Below are 21,947 nucleotides of genomic sequence, written 5' to 3'. Positions count from 1 at the left end.
TATTTATATTTATATGTATATAGTTATTGGCTCTATAAGAACAATAATAATCATCATGAAGTTTTTCATTTATTAATTGCCTGCTTTTACCTGTAACACTGACTTTATTTATAGTTTCTTATTTAAAACCATTTGAGATAAAAATTATTAGCACTAGTTATCATTTTACCGTACAAGAAATTGAAGTTCTGATAACTGGATGAGTTGTCTTTTTTACTCTATTTTTTTCAATTGCTGGTTACATAGCCATGCCTCCACTAGTTTATACATTCCTTGAAGAAGTAAAAACACTGTAATATTCATATATGTAATTCTAGGGCTTAGCCTAAGGTGTCAAATATTTATTAAGTAAATTAATTAAGTATCCTTGGTAGTAAAGTACTTTTTCCTTTCCTGGAACTCATCACATAGGGAAGAATTTGCAATGGGTTCTGAGCTCTTCGGTTGTCACTAACACTTGTGGTAAAGGCATTTTGCCAAATATGAGTTAAAATTACCTTTTGATGTTAAAACCACTCCTTATTAACCAAATCATGAAGCCACAAAAGGTTGACACATTTCATCCCACCAGTTTCACTGACAGATCGCATCCTTCCTTTCCCAGGGTGTAATGCTCCCTCAAGCTCATATTGCCTTGATTAGGTTTCAGATTTCAGAATTCAGTGGTGACCCAACAGGAGGAGATAAGGAAGCTCCGGTAGCTTCCCTCGAACCTAAATGTTACATGAATTAAAATAAAATGAATTCCTGTCTCTGGAGTCTAGCCTGGTCCTCACACAAAGAGGTATTACAGGCTTCTATAGAAGAGACTCACCCACCTTCATAGAGCAGAACTGCATTCCCAACTATGGGTATGAAGTAGAAGGATGATATTTCATCAGATGTGAGCAGAGCAATTAGAGCAGACGTACATAGAAAAGTCCAATGTGTTGGATATGGTGATGAAATATTCGGACTCTAAACACACTGATCATTCCCTGGGTTGTACCCAGAATCCTCATCAGGAAGTCTGTGAACACAGAAGTAGAGAAGGGAGACCTAGAAACGAGCAATACGGATAATCCCTAGAAAAAGAAAGTTGTATAATCTTTAACCTGGTGATTTTTTCCTTTGTATAATTCCTTTTAGGGAAGAAATCATAATTTTGTGTCTTCAGCCAGTTGGAACACATACATAGAAACACCTGTTGTTTGTACATTGTAGATGTGCCTTGTGAATTAATTGAGGCATTTTTTTGTGAATTCTAGGCAGTGTCTTTCTAAAAGCTAATATTTAAAGATTTGTCAAACAAATATTTTATTATTAAAATTTTCTTGAGATGGTGAAGAATTAATGCCAGCATGTCAATGGCTCAAGTACATTTAGAATGGATTAAATGTGACATTAAAATGTGCTGAGCTCAATGCCTTAAAAGTCAGCAGTACTGGTTCTGCACATAAAAATAGCTGCCATTTCTTGAATATCTACTTGATTTTGTGGTCTAACAAATTGGGCTGATTTCAGCTGGTTTTTCCTCAGGTCACTCATGTGCTCGATGGCCCAACAATGGCTGGGTAGTCCAAGACGGTCTCACTCAAGTTGCTGGCAAATGATGCCGGCTGTTGACTAATTGGTTCAGGGGCTAAGATGCTTTGTCTCCATTACACATAGCATCTTCTCTGACAAACTTCTAGATCCGACTTCTTTACATGATGCTGGAAGCATTCTAAAAAAAAAATAACAACAAAAACAAGTTGTACAGCGTCACTTCTGACTCATTCAACTGGCCAATTCAACTTGCCTCCAGGGGAGGCAAAACAGACACTACAACTTGATAAAAGAAATAGCAAAGTCCCATTGCAGTGGGAAGTGGGTACCAGGAGGTAAGAAATCATTGAAGCCATCTTTGCAAACTAGGTACCAAACGTTGACATTGTTCTCTCTCCTTCCCCCTCTCCTGTCCTTCTACCTCTCCTTCTCTCCTCTTTCTTTTACATTTTTTGGCCTTGTTCTGTTTCCCTTGGACAAACCAGTCAATGCTAAATGAGCTAGATCAGTCAATGCGAAACAAGAAAATTCTTAAGTCTCAGTCTTCATTACACAAAATTCAGTCTTGAAACTATAAAGATTTTCTGCTTTGACAACATAAAGTTTCATCTGTTAAATGTCCTCCACTTTGACTATTGTTTTGTCCATTATTTCCTAAATCTGTGCAATGCATAAACTTCAGACGCTAATAACTTTTTTCATTGAAGAGGGTAAAGTCTAAATTGTCTTCCAACTTAGTACTTCTCAAAAGTCTATACCTCCAAAGTGAGAGGGTTTGTTTCTATATCCTTGACTTCTTGTGAGAAGAAGTGAAACTCCTACTTACATGCTGTATTTTGAGATTAGTCAATATATCATATCCATAGACCTGATGTGAAAATTAAATCTGGTAAGGCAGAGCCAAAACTGCGGCTTCCTCCAAGAAACTTTCAGCCTAAAGGGAGAGACTGACACATGCATGATGATAAGTATCACAAGGCAGAATCCTGTGAAATATCCAACTGTTTTACATCTCACATTGGTCCATGACAGACTAGACAGTGCTGACTCTGATGTCTTGATGAGAAAGCTGTTAGCCCAGCCTACATGGCACCAAATTCAGTCTTTAAATATAAAGATTTTCTACTCTGCACAAATAGAGGCCACACACACACACACACACACACACACACACACACACTACTATAAAAGGGAAATAGGCAAAGTCCACTGGGAAATTAAAAGATGAAAAAAACACATTTGGTTGTAGGAAGCAAGAAAGGTCTGAGATGCTTCATAAATGTCTGTTCTCTTTGTCCGTCCTGTCTCTCCGAATATGAGTTTCTCCTTGTTTTAATGAGAGTTTGGATTATATAATTCATGGGTTCTGCTGAGCTCTAGCATTTTATGCCTATAGCATAGGCCTCTAACTGGCATTACAATTTCTAATATTAGTGAGTCAAATTCTCCACAGTCTTTCAGAAGCAGTCTGCTGTCCCATGAAAAACAGTTGCTGCACTGCAATCCATTTGCATCTTACCTGTTCCCTCGTAATGACACGGCTCTCACCCCAGTGAAGTTTAAAGAAAGCCTCTAACCCGACAGTTCAAGTTAGGGTACAAAATGGGAAAAACAAATCACAATCAAAATGAAAAAAAAATTTGTACCAACAGAACAAATGACAAGTCAATTTCATAGAAGCTCAATACTTTGCTATTTAATGTCAATGACTTGTTTACAGATATCTGCATAGGACAATGATTCCTCCGTCCTGCTCTGCTGAATTTTGTAATTTTACCCAAATACTCTATTTTTTCCCATCACCCAGATAATTGTTATCTTTCAAAGACTTAAAATCTTACGTGTTTATGCTTTATTGTACTTTTTTACCTTTTAAATAACTTTCAAATACACCCTTACAATTGATCATCAAACCAAAGTGTGAAAGGTTTTCATAAATAAGAAAACAGAGCCCGTAGAATCCAAGGGAGCAGCCTGGTTTCCACAGTATGTGAATGACAGATCTAGGGTGAAACCCAGACACCTCACCTTGAAACCAGTTGTTTTCCTACTATATAGAACTGGGGGGATTTTTGATAGTGGTGTACGTTGGCCTGAACTTTTTTTTTAGAGAAAACACCGCTCATCGGTTTCATTGCTCTGACATTCACAAGGCATAAAAATAGAAGCAGATATATTTGGTGCCAGCTAGGCCACTTTGCTGCTCATCTCCCACTGGACAGCTGGACAAGGGAATAGCTGCTGGTCAAGGCTGTTCTGCCTGGCACTCTCAGATGTATTGGCACCCAATGCCATATGCCAGCTGGTCCCCGCTCTTTTTGAATAGACCTTGTTTGAGTAGGATAAGGACCCAGCCATTAATGATACAGCACCAAACTTCAGTCTCCTTCATAATGCAAGAGTTCAGGTCAGAGCCAGAGAGTAGACCAGACTCCCTTTGAAAAATTTATGCTTCTGGTTTTGTGGAGCCAGAACCTGGCTTAGTGTCAGATATATCAGTATATGAATCCCACGTATCACAGTGTAGCCTCAGACAAATCACTTCGCCTCGCCCAGCTTACTCTGTCGGTTCCTTACTCTACAGTGGGGACAGTGCTTATGTTTACTTGTCTGGTGAAGGTGACATGTGTATATATGAAGGAGCCTGGCATGTGTCGAACCCCCGATCAGGATGAACTGATCCAGAAGCCACATCGGTCTGGGGCTTGGTGTAATCTCTAGCAGAGAAGTCTCTGGGGACACCTGTTATCAATCTTCAATTGTCTAAAGGACTGGGAAGAGGAAGGGGGTTAGACATTATTGTGTCTTACTCTAGAAAGGAGAACTAAGACCAGAGTTCCAGTAATTGCAGAAATATAAATTTTAGTTCAAGTTAGAAAGAACTTTCTAGAACCCGGAGCACTTAAGTGATGGGAACATTGGGAGTGACATTTCACACTGGAGACTCCTAGGAAGAGCTTGAGCACCATCTCTGGATGTTATAGGAAGGAGCCCCTTTCTCCTCTACTCTTTTATTCTGTCTGTCTTTCCTTCCATCATCTTTCTGGTTATTCCTTGTTCCAAGTATATTGAGTAAGGATAAAGTCATCAATACATCTTATCCTAAAAAAGTAGTCTACACAATATAAGTTGGTGCTATATAAAAGATTTAAAGTGTGTTGTGGAAGCTAGTGAGCATGAGAAGGAATAAAAATCTGCAACTAGGCATCCAGAAAAATTAAGCATTGCACCCCCGAGGAACTGTGATGTATTCTTCATTAAGTGTAAGCCCCTTAAAGCCGGAGAAGTAACTTTGGCATCTTTATCTTACATGCAATTCTTTTGACATCGAGTACGTTTGGCCTGTATGAGTTTGCTAGGACTGACGTTACACAAACTGAGTGGCTTAAACAACAAAGGTTTATTGTCTCAATAAATTCTAGAGGCTAGAAGTCCAAGATCAAGGTGTTGGCAGAGTTGGTGTCCCTGAGGACTGTGAGGGAGAGTCTGTTTCATGCTTGTCTTTCAGCTTCAGGTGGATTGCTGGCCATCTTGGGCACTGTAGAAGCATCCCCCTGACTTCTGCCTTCGATTTCATGTAGTGTTCTTCCCGTATATGTGTCTCTGTGTTTAAATGTCCACCTTTTATAAGGATACTAGTCCTATTGGATTAGAGCCCACGCTAATGACCTCAACTTAACTACTTACATATTCAATGATTCTATTTCCAAATAAAGTCACATTCCGGGGTACCGGGGTGAGGACTTCACTATATGGATCATGAGGGGATGCATCCTAAAACAGGACCTTACATGTGGTAGATGTTCAATGTTTTCTGCATGAATGCAGCTAAAATCAGAGTGAGCAAACCTAGAATTAGAAATTACTTGATGAAACGAGCTCTCTCCCCGCTAGATCTGGATACACTCTGTGATTCAGGCTTTCCTAAGGTTCTTCCAGGGCTACCTATAATAAGTAGAATTTGTTTTCTTGATTTATTTCCATCTTCAGAGTTCTATGACTGTGGGCAGGTGAGGGGAAGGAGGAAAAAGCTGAGGAGAGAGGATTATTTGTGAGGGTGAATAAATGATTGCTTGAAGCATTTGAACCCCTTTGCTTGATACAATATTATTAATTAATGACTACTGTTGAAGTAGCAAAAGCAAAATAATTAGAAAGTAAATAGTTAATATTTGCTGAGTACTTGCTAAGTGTCAGATTCTATACCAAGTGGTTTGTGTGATTAGAGGGGAAACGACTCACAGCATTGGGGGCATTGCCGCGTACACCCCTGCAGAAAGGAGAAACTGAGTCCTGTAGAGCTCAAGCAACTTGACCAAGATCACACTGCCTTTAAGACACCTCAAGACTCACAAGAGGTCTAGCTCACTCAAAAGCCTTGTCTCACAAGTCCTGTCCTGTGCTGCCTTTTCTCAACTCTTACTTTTTTTCACAATAAAATCCAAATGGTGTAATCTGCTCAGTGGCTCAGTGTGAGGGTGGAGGGTGGGGAGGATGGAGTTCGTACATCAGTGTATAAAACCAATACGTTTCAAAGAGGGCGGGAGGGAAAGGGAGAGAGAATTAGTAGAAAGAAGGGAGAATACTTGCCGGTACATTTTTTTAGGTAAGTAGGTGGGTGGCTACTTATAACCTGTCTTCTTCAAATTATTTTTGGCTATTGCCACCATTAAGTAATACATGACAATAAAACGACTCAGAAAATTCTATTTCCTAGAAAGTCACCTGACCCTCCCTTCTGCGGAGGTGTGGGGAAGGGCACCAGATGTGCTGAGGTTTGCCCGATCGAGCATTCTTCCGTCGGTACTCACCACAGTCCTTAAAAAGGAAATCATTTTGAGTGAATTAATTAAATGAAGGTGGTGTTGCAGTCAGGTCTCTCTGGCTGTCTGGATTGATGCAGTGACAGTGAACAAAAGTAAGGAGAAGCCAGCTTACCTCAGAGACCTCATAGTCCCTTCTATTTCTGAACCCCAGGAAACAGGTCTGTAAGCCTGACTCCGTCACCGAGAATGAGAGGGTTCAGACAGACAGCTGTATTCTTCTCCCCAGAGCACGTCGCCAGGAACTGTGCGGCTCCTCGAGGAGGGACATATGGAAGTGAAGCCACAAATCCTCTCTCCCTTTCTTTTCCTAGTCTTGATGCTGAGGTTGCACACTTTGTAAATATAATTTTCCTTTTAGAAAATGACGTGTGGTTTTCAGAAGTGCCAGTACCAAGTTTTCCCCATGTGCATTTGCATATTCCATTCATTTGTCTGACCTGCTCCTGGAGAATTTGACATATTAATAAATGTGAAATATATTTACTCATTACTACAGAACTATCTATTAGGCATTATTCACTCCCACATTTGTGGGGGACACAGAGGTGAAGTAACTGGAGAAAAATGCAAAGCTTCCTGTTAGATGCTTAAAGCACTGAAGCAGAAGCTGTATGGCCAACTCGTTCAAAAAATAACTTTAGATTGTACTAGAGATGGAGGTAGAAAAATTTTTCATACAGATAGCACCCACCCCACACATTCATAGTTCTTATAGTCTATCATTAAAAAAAAAAAAAACAGAATAAAACGTATCATCATACAAATCACCGTATGTTTACAATTGCTATACATATATTGTGAAATGAGAGCCTATAAATGAGAGATATAAATGAGAAATCCAATCTGGCCTGAGTATCAGGACAAGCCTCGATAAGAAAAGAGATTCAAGCCACGACTTGACAGTTGTGTGAGAGTTAGATGGGCAGATGAAATAGTAAGACAAGAAGGAATCTCACATACTGTGGGTCAGTGAGGATCTGAATGATGGAAAGGGTGTGAAGGAGGAGAAAGGTGATCTGAGGTGAGGCCGGGGAGTTAGAAAGGGACCAGGACATGCAACTGCCACCAAGCCATATCAAAGCTGATCCATGTCCTAAGAATAACAGGGAGACTGAAGGATTTTAATCAGGGGAGTCACAGGTTCAGAAGAGTATTGAAAAGATCACTCTCGTCGGGAGACTAGGAAGACAAGGGACAAGAAGAGAGGGGTGAGGCTGGTTAGAAGATTCTGGAAAGCTTCCATGGAAAAATGCGGTAGCTTGGACTAGCGTTATGGCAATTAAGATGTAAATAAGTGCTTAGATTTACAAAATATTTAGAAAGAACCTTGCCTGGATGTGAATATTATTAGATATGCATCTGAAGATGAGGGAGATATACAAGACCACTAAGGTAACAGCCATATGCAAATGGGAAGCTGGAGCTGCCACTTTCCGAGGTAAAAAAGACTAGTGACAAAGCATATTTTCTGGGAAAAGATTATGAGGTCAGTTTGAGATAGGTGTGGTTGCTTTACCTGTGAAACATCCAGGCAGAAGTGTCAAATTAGTGATTGGATGGTGAGGTAGAGGTCTAGAGCCTGGGAGAAATATTTAACTTGGAACTATCAGTGTGAAAGTTATAGCCTTTGATGTGTTAATGAAGCCATGAGCAATGAGAAGACGAAATCTGAGAAGGCTTAGACTGGGACAGCAGGTGGGAATGAGGAACCAGAGGCTCTTTCATATCTATTTAGTTGAGGAACAACAATTGAAAAAAGCTCTGGGAAGTAGTGACCAAAGGTGTGTGTGGAAACAGGAAAGTACTACAACAGGCAAACTGAAGGAGTGTTGTCTCCAGGGCAAAGTGGTCAGCATTGCCCAAAGTCAAGTATAGGTGGTGAGTGCAAAGATGGCATGGGACTGGAGATTTGAATATCACTGTGATTTCTGGACAGTCACTGCTCAGAAGTGATGGCAGCAGCTGCCAGAATGGAGTGGGAGGTGAAAAAACGGAGAAACGTACATATACAGAAAGCTCCTTAAATGTGGTTGAAAAAATAAAACTGGGACAGCGGCTGGAGGGGAATGATCCAGATGCTACAGAGGGCATCTTTTCCCACCATCAGTTGAACCGAACAACCTCCAAGGACCCTTTCAACTTCTAAACACCACCAAAGTATAAGAATTGGCTGTGCCTCCAGTAGTCAAGGCAATCTTTACAGCTGTTTTTCTTAGTGTTTGCATTCTCAACCCATGACACAAAGCCTATCACACTGTAGATGCTACTAAATATTGGCTGAAAAATTAAAGTTATAATTGGTGGAGAACCTGTTAGGGCTTATGAAATACCCACAGGAAATGAAAGAACTGTTTGACTAGAGGTCTAATAAGAATAAAGGCCAAGATCTTTTAAAACCCAAAATGTAATAATCCTTGTGAGCAGAATGACTAAGTGAGCAAAAGGGCTGAGCGCTCCTGGTAAGGGAATCTACACTTATTAGCCAATGAAACCACCGATGCAGATATGCACACACTGGAAATGATTCATTTAGAAAGCGTAATGGCCCAGCGGCCAGAAGCCCCTGTAGGTTTTTTTAACAGTCGGTATTGGAATGACCCTTTCTCACACTTGAATGCTGTGAAATTAAGTGTCAGGTCTCAAGATATGTAAGGAAATGATTGAAAGCCAGATAGAGTAAAGATGAAAGTGCCTTTTCTCTTGGGTTTCTCAAGATATGATGGCTTGATCATTTATCAATAACTGCCTGATTACTGGTTTTAAAGTCTGGTGTTAGGAAAGCTTGAAAAATGTACTTAAGCTGACGGTTAACATCTGGGGATATGCAAAGTCATTTAGCCTAGTGCGTTTGACACCAACCTTGAGACTAGAAGGAAGACTTAGACTCTAAACTACTATTAACGATAATAGCTGACATGCAGTTCCTCCTGCTGTGCCCTTAAATTTGTTTTTCGCCCTGCCTACTATCCAATTTCAATAACGATAATGATACAACAATAGAAGTTGACATTTATTTACTGCTTAATACATGCCAAACACTAAACATCAAATCCTCTAAATACACTCCACTTTACAGAAGGAAAAACTAAGAACAGAACAAATAACCTGATAGGATAGCATAGTTATGAAGTCATTCGGTTAGGGTTTAAGTCCAGCTAGATGCTGACCAGAAATAATGAAAGGTACCAGAATGGTCATCCTGTAGTGAATGCATCGAAGCAAATAATGACTAGCCGGGGAAGAAGAAGCATCCCCATCAAAGCCAGCAAGGAATGGGGAGTGGGACAAGAACCCACACATGGATCTAAAGCCATCTCCATGTTTTTCCACACCTTGGGTATGGTGTGATATTGGTGATGCTGCCACATAGAAGCAGGCTTCGGTTGTTTATGCCCAAACAACCCTGACTGCTATGGCTACAGAAATCATCTATCCAGCACAGTTTTTTTAAATAAAACCCTAGAAGATTCTATAGTTGACCATCTCCGCAGTTCCTCTTCCACACTGATGCCACATTCAAGGAGAGATCCTCCCAAAGCCTAAGGTCACAATGGTCATCTGGTGTCAACATTTTTGTATGGACCCCTTTCCCTTAACTACTTAAGTAATGATCTAAGAAAATAAACAAGCAACAGCAGGTACCACAAAAAATAAATGAACATCTGATTATCTATTAAAAACAAAATTATTTTGATAGTGTAATCTTTCATTTTATGCTGAGTACTTTTATCCGACCTTGATCATCAGCGAACATAATTATTCAGGCAGATCTAAAAATGGTCACAATTTACATTTAAATTCATTAGTCATTACGAACCAATACGTCTGTAGCCCTGACGATGGCATACGCACACATACACAAACAAGTACATTTCGTGATTATGAATATACTATCAATAGGCCTACATTCTCTTTAGAGTTGAATAGACTTGAGGATTCAAGAACCATAAGTCAAAAAATCGTAATAAGAGTTTTGCAGATTGTGTATTATCTTTATATTAAGAATGGATCCTGAAAGCTAGACTCAGAGATGGTAACTCCTCAATTTTGCATAATTCACAGCAGTGGTCTTTCTGTAAAGGGCCAGAGCATAAATATATTAGACATTGTGGACCATATGGTCTCTATAGCAACTACTCAACTCTTCCACTGCAGAGAGAGCAGTCACACATGATGGCCAGACAAACGCGCATGGCTGTTATGCAGTTCTCTTAGCCCTTTCTTCCTCTTTTGTTGTCTTTCTTTGTGAAATTCGGTTCTTTCATAGGGGTGTGTTTTGATTCCCTTTTTTGTCTTTTTGTACCTATTGCAGGTTTTTGCTTTTCTGTTACCACAAGGTTTACATAAAATATCCTATAGATATAGAATGGTCTGTTTTAAACTGAGAACAACTTAACTTTGATCACATACAAAAACTCTTTTTTTTTACTCTCTTTCTTCCATAATTTTTTTTTTTTTGGTGTTACAATTGACTTCTTTTCATATTGTGTATTCATTAACAAATTATTATAGCTATAGTTATTTTTAATACTTTTGTACCTTTATATTAAAGTTAGTGATTAACACAGAATTATCTTACAGTGTTAGAGTATTCTGAATTTGACTATATACTTCCCTTTACCAGTATGTTTTATATTTTTTACATTTTCATTTTACTAATTAATATCCTTTTATTTCAGCTTGAGGAACACATTTCTGCATTTCTTGTAATGCAGGTTTAGTGGTAATGAACTTCAGCTTTTGTTTGTTCTTAGCTGGCACTTATTTTTCTTTTAGTATTTTGAATATATCATCCCACTCTTTCATGGCCTGCGATGTTTCTGCTAAAAAATCCACTGATACACTTATGGGTTTCATTATATATGAGGATTTTTTCCCTTGCTGCTTTTAAAACTTCCTCTTTGTCTTTAATTTTAGACAGTTTTATTATTATTTGTCTTAGAGATCCCTTTGAGTTGAAATCTTGGGGTGACCTATTAGCTTCACAAACTTGGATGTCCAAATCTCTCCATGGATTTGGGAAGTTTGCAGCCATTATTTCTTAAATAAGCTTTCTGCCACTTTCTTTCGTAGGAGCTAGCCTGGCACTAGGACAAGCCTAGAGCCTGGGGCTGTGAGACTCAGCCTATGACCAGTGGCCACAGGGGCTTCGCTGAAGTTTCGGTGTGTAGGGCTAGTCTCGTATTGAGGTGGGCTTGGAGCTTGGGTCCATAGGAGCTGGCTGAGGCCGCAGGGGCTGGATTGGTGCTGGGGTGCGTCAAAAGCCTTGGTTCTCAGTAACTGGCCTGGCATTGAGCCCATCTGGGAGCCTGGACTCTAGGTGTCCTCCTGGAGCCTGGTTTTGGAGGACTGATTGGGACCCTGGACCCATGCAGGGCCTTACAATCTGGTCAAAACTTGGGTGGGCTGGGGACTTGGGTTCGTGGGAGCCTACCGGGGGCCACCGAGGGCGGTGGGAGTCGTCGGATGCTAGGACGGACCAGTGCCAGGGTCCACAGTGAAGTCTGTCTCACTCTCCTTTTCCCACAGAAACAGTGTCCCTCAATGCTGAGCTGCCCAGGCTTGGGGAAAAAGTGATGGGGTAGCGTGAATCTCTTTCCTACCCTTTTCAACGTGTCTTTTCTTATTTTTGTGCTTCACCTATAATTCCGCACCTAGAATTTTTGGCTTCTGTGAAGGTATTTTTGTGTGCGGGGTGGTTCAATTTGATGTTTCTGGGAAAAGAGAGGCACTAGAACTTCCTATACAGCTATTTTGCTGATGTCACTCTCCTAGATATTTTTGTTCTTACTTTAAATATGACAAAATTAGGCCCCTGAGTAGATGACTATTTTGCATGAAGTCAAACAACTCATTAGAGCAAGTCGGGGTAAGAACTCAAATTTGTCTGCCTCCAATACTTGTGTATTTTCTTTCACAAAAGACCTTCTTTCCAGAAAGGAAAAAGCAGTGAAAATAAAAATAATTACGCCTTTTAGCAAATAATTATAACTAATTATACATTTGTTTTCCATGCACAGAGGTGGGAGGATAAATTTTTATGCTGCTCCTGTCCTTATAAACACATCCAGATATTTAGTCATTTAAAAGGAAAGATTCTAGTGTCAAAGCTTTCACTAATTCCTCGGCTGTCAAAAGTTGAAAACTCCAGATAGATGGCCCTTTGTTTAAGAGAAAATCATAATAACTTCTTATATTTTTAAAGATCGGCCAAGCCAATCTTTAATAAAAAATAAATTATTCTGTGTACTAAATGAAAAAACTTAGACGTGTTTTGCAAGTGGGCCCAGAATAGAGATATAAAGGAGCCCAGGAAATGGGAGAGAGAGAAGAATATGGCATGAGAGTGAGGGCATGGCTAATATGGCAGCCAAGAAATCCATAAAGGAGACTCCAGCCAGCGAGAAACCCTGTGAGGAGTGAGTCTGCAGATCTCTGGGAGGTAGAGAAGTTGAGACCTCATTAGTAATTTTTCATGGTCTTCTGCATAGTACTGCCACAAATCAACTCTTTTTTCTCTCTGAATCTTGAATCAAAACAAGGAAAGAGGACTAGTTTCACATTTGCATTGACTCAAACTAGGAAGTGAAGAGCCACAAGTCACAAGACACTAGCAAGATCAAGTATCTAGAAAAGAAACTTGAAAAAAGGAAAGAATAGGGGAAATTTGTGACCCTTCCCAACAGGAATCCAAGCAGAGCTAATAGGAGGATGTATTATTGTTGGGTGTTTTTTAGTGTATGTAGCTGGCACTGAAGCCTATTAATTTCGATCTTAAGAAAAATGGTGATCAACCACATTTGTTTTATCATTCTCCCTTTTTCATATATGTGTGTGTGTGTGTGTGTGTGTGTGTGTGTGTGTGTGTGTCCCCTGTACTGGTAAATACTTCAGTGTATACTTCTTCAGAGCAAGGGCATTCAACTCCATAACTGTAATATAATTATGAAAATCAGGAAATTTGACATTGGCACAATATTATAAATTAACCTATAGATCGTAGTCAAAATTCACCAATAATATCTTTGACAGCAGTTTTTTTTTGGTCCGATATCTAATTCAGGACCACATACTGCATCTAGATGCTGTGTCTCTTGGTCTCCTTATTTGGAGATGCTTCCTGAGCCTTACTGTCTTGATAACACTGACACTCTTGAAGAATACCAGCCACTAATCATGTCGACAGCTCCTCAGTTTGGGATTATCTGATATTTCCTAATGATTTGATTCACTTGAAGCATTTCGGGCAGGAACATCCCAAGTGATGTCTGAGTATCTCATGTGGAGTCACATGGTTCAGTTTATCCCATTTTTGATGGTGTTTCTTCACAAACCACTTCTTAATTGCAAATGGAAAGATGGTAACTTTATAATGGAGAACCGGGCAAACACCTTAAGTTATCAAAGTTAACATTACCAATAGCTGATATATTTTTTTAAAGTTACTTCAATAAAAGATTCAGCTATTTTAAGAACTGATTTGCCACCCATAAAAATTACACATTCTGGTAAAAGAAAAAAAAAAAAAAGCATGAAAAATGTGCCCGGTATTTGCAGCAATATTTACTTCCCCACTCAGCACATGAGATCTAGAATAATTTTGATGACGTTTAATGAACCTCAAGTCCTTAATAACAAGTTGCATACTCCTGACATGTCCACATTATCTTTTTTAATCTTCTCATGATCTCATGTCCAAAGGAGGGAACAAAAGTAACTTGGCCAAGGTCACGAAGTTCAAGTACAGCACTGGAATGTGAGTACTCTTTTGTCTCTCTGCAAGCCCTGTGTTCTTCACTCTGTACATATGTATTCAACACCATGAAAATATGGGTAATCAACATTGGAAAAGCACTCGACAGAAGCTCTGGCGAAGGCCGGGTACTAATTCTATTTTCATACTATTAGGTAGCGCTCTGTAACTCCCTTATTGAAATAGTAATTCAAAGAACGGATGTGGAAAGGATGTGGATGTAGAAGGGAAGTGAGACTATGTAGGGCAAGTGGTGGAAGGAAAATGGATCCCATTTTCCTCCACGTGAGACCGACGGTGCCTGTGATCTTCTAAAAACAACCTATGCTGATCTGGGTGTCAGTCTTTCTGGGTGACTGGGCCCCAGCTTGTGAGCTCAAGCATCTTTTCAGAGAAAGCAGGAAGCTGTGTTTCACAGTAGATAGGAACTTAAAAGCAGCAACTATATATAGCACTCCAGCTTAGAAAACCCCTGAAGCCTCTAAAAGAGCCCCAAACTCTCTGTTTCAATCATCTTCAACTTCTAGATAAACCTCACTTATTGGCGGGAATCTCATCAGGCAGCTATTTGGAAGAGACGCCATGAAATAGAAGTCACGTCGCCCATCCGGTTTGCAAGAGAAGATGTGGACCAGGCCAGGACTGTGGGGAGGAGTGTGCAAAGCTGCCTACCTTTCCCCTTGAGCTGGGCTAAAGCCCGTCTTCCTCTACTTCGAGTCTACAGTGCCAACTTACCTGCCCTCGTAAAAATGCTTTGCAGTTACCCAGAGTAATGAAATAACTACTTGATGTTTTAGAAATAACCATCTGAATCCCACAGAGGGTGAATGGGGCTAGAAGACTCCTTCAAACAAGAAGTAGAACCGCAAACACTGGAGAGGCAGACAGTAGAGTCCTTAAGCAGTAGGTTGCGATCACTAGCAGGAGTCCTTCCAAAGTGTACCTTTCCCTCCGCCTCTTTGCCCTTCAAGGAGGATGCCTGGGCTAGTGTGTGGAGATAATCTATCCGGATCACTTTCTTTTTATTAGCAGCTATCCCGTGCTGTGTCTGGAAGCAGCTGGATAAATTGTCCTTGCCCAGGTCACTCAGTCACGGCTCTCCTCTCAAGGGATGCACTCCTTTACCCTTACTGGCCTCAGCAATTTGGCCTATTTTGTTGTTTGTTTTTTTTTCCACAACTACCACACCAGGTTTCCCCATGCAGGTAGCCATCTGTCACAGCAGAGCCCGTCCTCTTCCGCTGCCCCTTTCCTGCTTCCCTCAAAGACCAGCGTACAAGACCCAGAGTGTAAGACCCAGAAGCCACTTGGGGGCAGGCAGGTACACCTGCGTTTGACGGAGTCCCTTCTGTTATAAACTTGTGTGACCTTAGTCAAGCCTGTGTGTCAATTCCCTCATCTGTAGAACTGGCACGATGATAGAATTCATGTGTCACATAACGCGTGCGAAGTTCTTGACACAGAGAAAGGATTTAATAAATCTTCGTTATTAGTAATGGTGTCAACTCACTGCTGTCGCTCTCCATGCCCATCGTCACCATCGTCAGTCTTCATTATGAAGAATTAGATAAGAAAGAAAAATCACGGATTTGAACATTTCTATTAGTTTCAGAATCTTACTGAATTCTCCTTGTGATTTTTTTAAAAGGAATATGTCCTGATCCCCTTACTTAAAGGACATTTCTCTTTACTAGAAATGCCTGTTTCTCTAGGGAGGATGTAAATTTACATGGAGGAAGCGGTAAGAAGGGAAAGGTCTATGCTGCCTCTACCTGGCGCAGCTGGGTCCAGGTGAGGACCCGAAGGCAGCGGAGCAGGGGGCGGCCACCCAAGTCCTCCGGTGGCCTCTTGGTTCCCTTTTGCCCGGGGCCCGATGTGGGGGGCTCGGCACTCGGGCTTCCATGGGCCTCGGCATCGACTCCACGGTGTTCAGAGCACGCTCCGGGGCAGGTGCGCTGCCCACTCTGACTACGTACGGCACAGGTGCTACCCGAGCGGGGCGCGCGTGCGGGGCGCGCGTGCGGGTCCGCTCCGCGTCCCTCGGTCCGGTCCGAGCACAGCGCCTGCCCGCATGTGGAAGGCGCTCGGCCTGGGTTCCCTCTCTGTCATTGCCTTTCTCAGTCTCACTTTCTGTTCCTCTTCTGTCGGTTCAGAATCACATCAGAACAGAATCGTAGATGTAAATCAGCACCCCCCCAAGACACACCCACCCCGATAGACGAATGAGGAAACCGGCTCCAAGAGGGAGCGCCCCGCTGCCTGGGATCTCACGGCAGGTGAGCAGATGGCGACAGCAAGAGAGGGACTCGGGGGGTCAGGGCTTCTGGTCCACATTCCCACACAGCCTCTGCATTCAAAGGCGTGGAGGCTCCAGCAGGTGTCTACAAGTCGGGGGAACCCCGGATGAGTGACTCACCGCAGAGAACACGCTGTTTCCTCAGGAAGGATTACCTGTGCGCCTCCCTCATGCCCTTCTTGATTGCGAACTGCCCCTGACATTTAGTGACCACACCTCCCTCCTTGTCACTTACACCTCACCAGAGTCTTCCCCTTCTTCCTCCCCCACCTCCACCTTCTTGCAAAACTGGCTCGTTCTGGGCATCAGCCACATTCTTTAGTTCTAACATGAGGCTGGGCACTAAAACGATCGCATCGATCTGCGCTTTCAGAGGGGCCTCTAAAGGTCAGCGTCTCTGACCAAAGGAGTGGCCGTGAGTCCCCAAGCCCGGGGGGCAGACGCGAACAGGTGGCATTTCCCGAGTATGTGCCGGGCATGGTGAGAGAAGGTGATGCTACCGGGCCTGGCACGAACTCATGCGACCTATGCCCTTCAGTGTGTGGATGGGTCAGATCACCGGAAAGCGGAAATGTATTGTCTGAACCAGAGGCTCCAGATTAAGCCCCAGTAGGGCCCAAAGTCTCCATCACATGACCCGCTCCTTCCACAGAAATGGAAGTGATTGTTATGAGAGCTGGCATTTGTCTCCTGACCGTTCGCTGTGTGCAGATGATGTGTCAACCTCAGTAGCTCCTCAAGGTAGGAGTTATTATGAAGAAAGCCAAGCTCAGAGAAGCGGAACAATAGTATCTGGCTCAGAATTGGTTTTGAATTCAGAGCTGCTTTCCTCTGCAGCCCATTCCTTGTATTTCCCTCTATGGTAGCCATCATCACATAGATCCGTCTGGCAATGATACAAGAGGGCGTGGGTTTAGGGATGGGAACACAGGGAGGGAGAAGACACTTGAAAGGCATCAGTGATAGGAAGGCTTTGCAAGGTGTCCCCTTTCTGTTTGTTGGTGTCCTTTGGGTCCCGTGGTGTTTGAAAGAGAATGTAACTAGGGAGAGCTGATAGCTGTCAATCCAAGTGAATTTCTTCCTTTGATTTATATCTGTCCTGGCTCACGGATTAATGCCACCCGTTGAGACTGGAGGCATTTGAGGATTAAGCCCCAGACTAAAACTCAGGTAGAATGAAGTACACTCTGGGACGTGATGGGGAGCTTGTCGTTTATTGCCATGTCGGGTCCAGAGGCATGCTAAGAAAACCAAGACAGACACTCACTGTGTCCTCTCTCACTCAAGGAAGCTCACAGGCCACAAAGGCTTTCTCGGCCCAGCCATCCTCTCCTGCTGATCTGTACCGGCCTCACCACTGTGCTCTGGAGATGGCCTGGGAGGGGTACCCTCTCCCACTTTCCTTCTTTGAAGTGTTTTGGGAGTGATCGCAATAAAGTGTGACAACATCATCGAATGTACCGAGCAAATTTTCCCCTTGGCAAGCCTAGACCCGGCGTCATAGACCAAGTTCAAGCACACATCTGTCTCCGTTGGGGTGCTCATGCACTCATTCCTTTGCTAGGTGAATCAATTGCTTTTTCTACAAAGCCCAGTCACTCCCATCTCCCTGACATGTTCGAGTTCAGTCCAGAACTCCCCAGCTGAGCTTTCCTTCTACCCTCACCATGCTGTTCAACGCTGAACTGGTTTAATCTCTTCCCAGTCTGAAGACAGGGAGTCTGTCTTACCTCTCCATCTCAGCACCTTGCTTGGCACGAAGAAGGAAGTTAATAAATGATCATGAAATAAATAACATGACCCTCTATCATGCCAACAAGACCACTGAATATCTCATGAGCCAACAATACATCAGTTCCAAGTGATGTGAGAATTAAACGATATAACTCAGTTCTTCTTTCTGGCATATAATGTCCTTTCCAGAAAAAGGGACCCAAAGTAGTAAAAATGCTCTGTGTCCAAGTCTAGTATTCCAAGGGCAAAAAGCAAGAAGTCAAAGGAACTGGAGAAGCTGAGGGTATGGGGATAGGCAGGAGCATATTGTGCTGTGCGCATTTACCCACATTGAAAGTTTAGACTGCATTCCAAAGAAGAATGAGATACAATGAAGGTTGATTTTTTTTCTTTGTAACAACAATCTCTTGTGTTTTATTTTTTTCTCTTAAGAAAATTTTATTAAAATATAGGTAACATCCAATATTATATTAGTGTCAGATATACATCATAGTTATTCAATATTATATTCCTAAAGAAATGGTCACCATGTAAGGCTAATAACCATCAGTCACTGTACAACGTTATTACTGAATGGGAAGAGATATTCACAAATGATACATCTGATAAGGGGTTAATATCCAAATTTTATAAAGAACTCATGCAACTTAAGACCAAAAATAACTAATGATCCAATTTAAAAATGGGCAGAGGACCTGAATAGACATTTGTCCAAAGAGGACATACACAATGCCAATAGACATATGAAAAGATGCTCAACATCCCTAATCACCAGGGAAATGTAAGTTAAACCCGCAATGAGATATCACCTCTATTGATGAATGGCTGTCATCAATAAATCAACAAATATGTGTTGGCAAGCCAACCAGGTTCTGAAATAAGGGAAAGGTCATGATTCTTTTATTGTCCTTTACTGCAAAGGATCAAGTGATCTCAGGGTTTATCAGTCTGAGTGTCAGTCCTCAAATTTCAAGACAAGATAGGTTCTAGAAAGTGAAAGGTATGGCAATGAACCCATACCACTCTAGCATATAAGAAAGATATCTTTATTTTCCCACAAATGCAATTTCTGAACCAATCGTAATTTTTGTAATCATCACTACCATTTATTAAACCTTTACTCTGCACCAATTAACATGCTACTTTACATACAGTGGCTCACTTAATAGCTCCCTTGCCCTTCCAAAGCTACTTGTCCCCCAGTTAGCTCAATCATGTGTCACTAGTCATGCATCTGGTATGTTCAGGAGCGTGTTTCTGCCCTGTTCTGTATGTATGTCATCCTACACACCTGTCCTTTTTGCTTCTCAACTCAAAGATGTCTTTTGCCAATTTGCCTTATTCTTTTGAAGGCTGACTACAGAGTAGTAGAGATTTCTGGGGAACACAGGCTTTTACCTGGTATGGGATCGGTGTCCAAGTGATGGTTAATCTATGTGTGACACACTTTGAGAAAAAAATGCAATTGAGATTGAGCCAACTGCTAACTGAAAAGATATGTTCGAAAGTCTGTTTATCCAGAAACTGGAGCTGATGGGGACATTTCTAGCACCTCCCTGAAGCCAGTGAGCACTGTTCCCGTGGGCTGAAGACAAATCTCCTCTCTTAGGCTCTGTGGCAAAGACAGAATTATCCTAGGAAAAAAAAATGACCACACAGACACAAAGAACTCATTCTCATTTCTACAAGGGGGCATGAAAACCCTTCACCACTTTTTTGCCATTTCTACATGATGGTCCTAATCTAAGCAGCTCTTCCCTATGGAATTTTCAAAAGCAATTCCTCTTGAAAAACACCTAGGGGACAAGTTCATTTATTTGTTGAAGTGAGTTCTTCTCATACAATATGTTTGAAATCTTCCTCTCACTTGAGGGATCCTACTAGCTGTTTAAGCCATAGAAAATATGTCAGAATTTCAGAGCTATCACTTATATAAGTAACTTCAACTCTAAAATGGAAAGGGCTGAGTGGTCCCATAACTTGTGATGATGCATTTAACACAAAGCACAAAATATCCAGCAGATACTGGCAACCTCCTTTCATCTTTGCAGAGTTCCCTGTCATTTTTTTTTGCTTAGATTACCGTGATAATCTCTTTTCAGACTATCTTTCTTTTCCTTCTAAAAGTCCAATTTCCAATTCTGTCAACAAAGATTACTTCAAATATTTAATCAGTCCTGCAGGCCGGTAAGAATGGCATTGACAATCTGGGTCTAATATTAAGAAGAAAGTTGTTTACCCTAGAGACAAGGATATTTGTGTCATTATTTTCAAATATCGAAAGGATTGTTATGTAAAAAATAAAATTATACTTTTTAATGATCGTAAGTGGTAGAATTCAGACACACGAGTGGAAAGTACAGGGCAACATATTTCGGAACGAGTGGAGAGAGAATTTCCCAAAAGCCCACAAAAAACACCAGCTGACTTAGGAGATAGTGAGGAGGGCTGGTAGAGGTGCTCACCTGCTCACCATGGGGGTTGGCCACATGGTGGAGATGTTGTAGAAGGTATTCAGGTATCACCATGGGGGTGGGGGGCGGGTTGGGTTTCCTGACCTTGACAGTCTCTTTGAACTCTGAGGTTTTGTTACCTACAGATTCACACTTACTTGTATGTAGCCTGTGCTGGCTGTGAACTAGTACAAGGTAGGTTGAGCTTTCAGGAAATTTCCTAAGAAACGATCCTTCCTTTCAGACAATAGAATAACCAAATAGTATATGTGAGAGAAAGCTGAAAGACCTCATTTAGCCCTCACCGTAAAAAAGAGCAGGCTGGGCCAAGAGAATTAAACTGACTCTCCCCAAGATCACACAGCAAATTGTCACCCAGTCGGAGCTCAAAATTTCAAGTAAGAGATAAGGTACACACATACATCTCTAAGGAACACTTGGAGAAAAGCTCTTTTTTTAAAAAAAAAGAATGCTGCAATGAATAATCTCTTCTCTCACACTTTATTGAATAACTATGAAGCACACTTTTTTGTTGTTGTTGTTGTTAACTAAATGATTCATGTTTAGTAAAGACAAGGAAGTGAGAAACCAGAGTTCTGCTCCTAAATTTCAGAGACAAATGGGCCAGAAACTGTAAATTAGCAAGATCTCAGGGAGCCTGCAGGAAGATAATTCTTAACTTGAACTATTGCCCTGGGAGACATTTGATAGCAGACTTGGGGCTTCTAAGGGGATTGAGGAGGCCTATTTCAGGTAACAGTTGTCCCCTCTGGCAAAAAGCAAAGGAAAGTTACAAAATTCTTCCTACTGCAGAGGAAGGATACATGTAGCAGGCACTTCTTAGGATGCTGGTGGAGTCAAAGAAAGTACCTACCGTCATCATCTTTTGGATTTGTGAAAGAGCAAAATAGGAATCAGAGCAACTATGACTGGAAATAACTTTTCAGACAGGAATAACAAGCAAATTGAACATACATAAGCATAAGAATCTCTGTGAAGGAAGTAACCAGTCCGGCATGGGTCACATAGGTCTAGTAAGATCTTCATGTCTCTAGACACTAAGCTCCAGGCCAACCTATAGGTCGATCATTTCTGTACCCCTCATGCTCCACACCATCACTCATTCAGTAGAGGTACTCAATCAATTAGCACCTTGCAGGAATGGAACCCTGCAACACAGAACGGGCTAAGACTGATGGCGCCAGGAATCATGACGAAGATCAAGGCCAGTCCTAGGTGAAACCCAGACATCTCTCACTGCATTTCCCACATTAGAATGAAAATAGATATCTTCACATCCATCCTTAAGATGATATCGTGAACAACTAAACATCAAGATCTTTTGTCTGATCTCTTTC

The 21,947-nt window shown here is 41.6% G+C and overlaps 1 long non-coding RNA gene across 3 annotated transcripts in view; it reads right to left on the bottom strand.

Annotated features, from left to right (window-relative positions):
* Nucleotides 1–21,947, bottom strand: part of LOC102895780 — a 659,008-nt gene that overhangs the window by 32,796 nt on the left and 604,265 nt on the right. For 2 of the 3 annotated variants that reach the window (XR_003042515.1, XR_003042526.1), the window contains one exon: nucleotides 819–1,705. The exons of the other annotated variant lie outside the window; for it this stretch is intronic. This is a non-coding gene — a long non-coding RNA (uncharacterized LOC102895780). The remainder of the gene's footprint in view (nucleotides 1–818; nucleotides 1,706–21,947) is intronic. 3 annotated transcript variants of the gene reach the window in all.

The sequence above is a fragment of the Pteropus alecto genome, unplaced genomic scaffold (genome assembly GCF_000325575.1).
Source record: "Pteropus alecto unplaced genomic scaffold, ASM32557v1 scaffold238, whole genome shotgun sequence".
In the NCBI taxonomy this organism is placed as follows: Eukaryota; Metazoa; Chordata; class Mammalia; order Chiroptera; family Pteropodidae; genus Pteropus; species Pteropus alecto.
The sequence above is the reverse complement of the archived record's forward strand: the minus strand, read 5'-3'. Positions and strand labels throughout refer to the sequence as shown.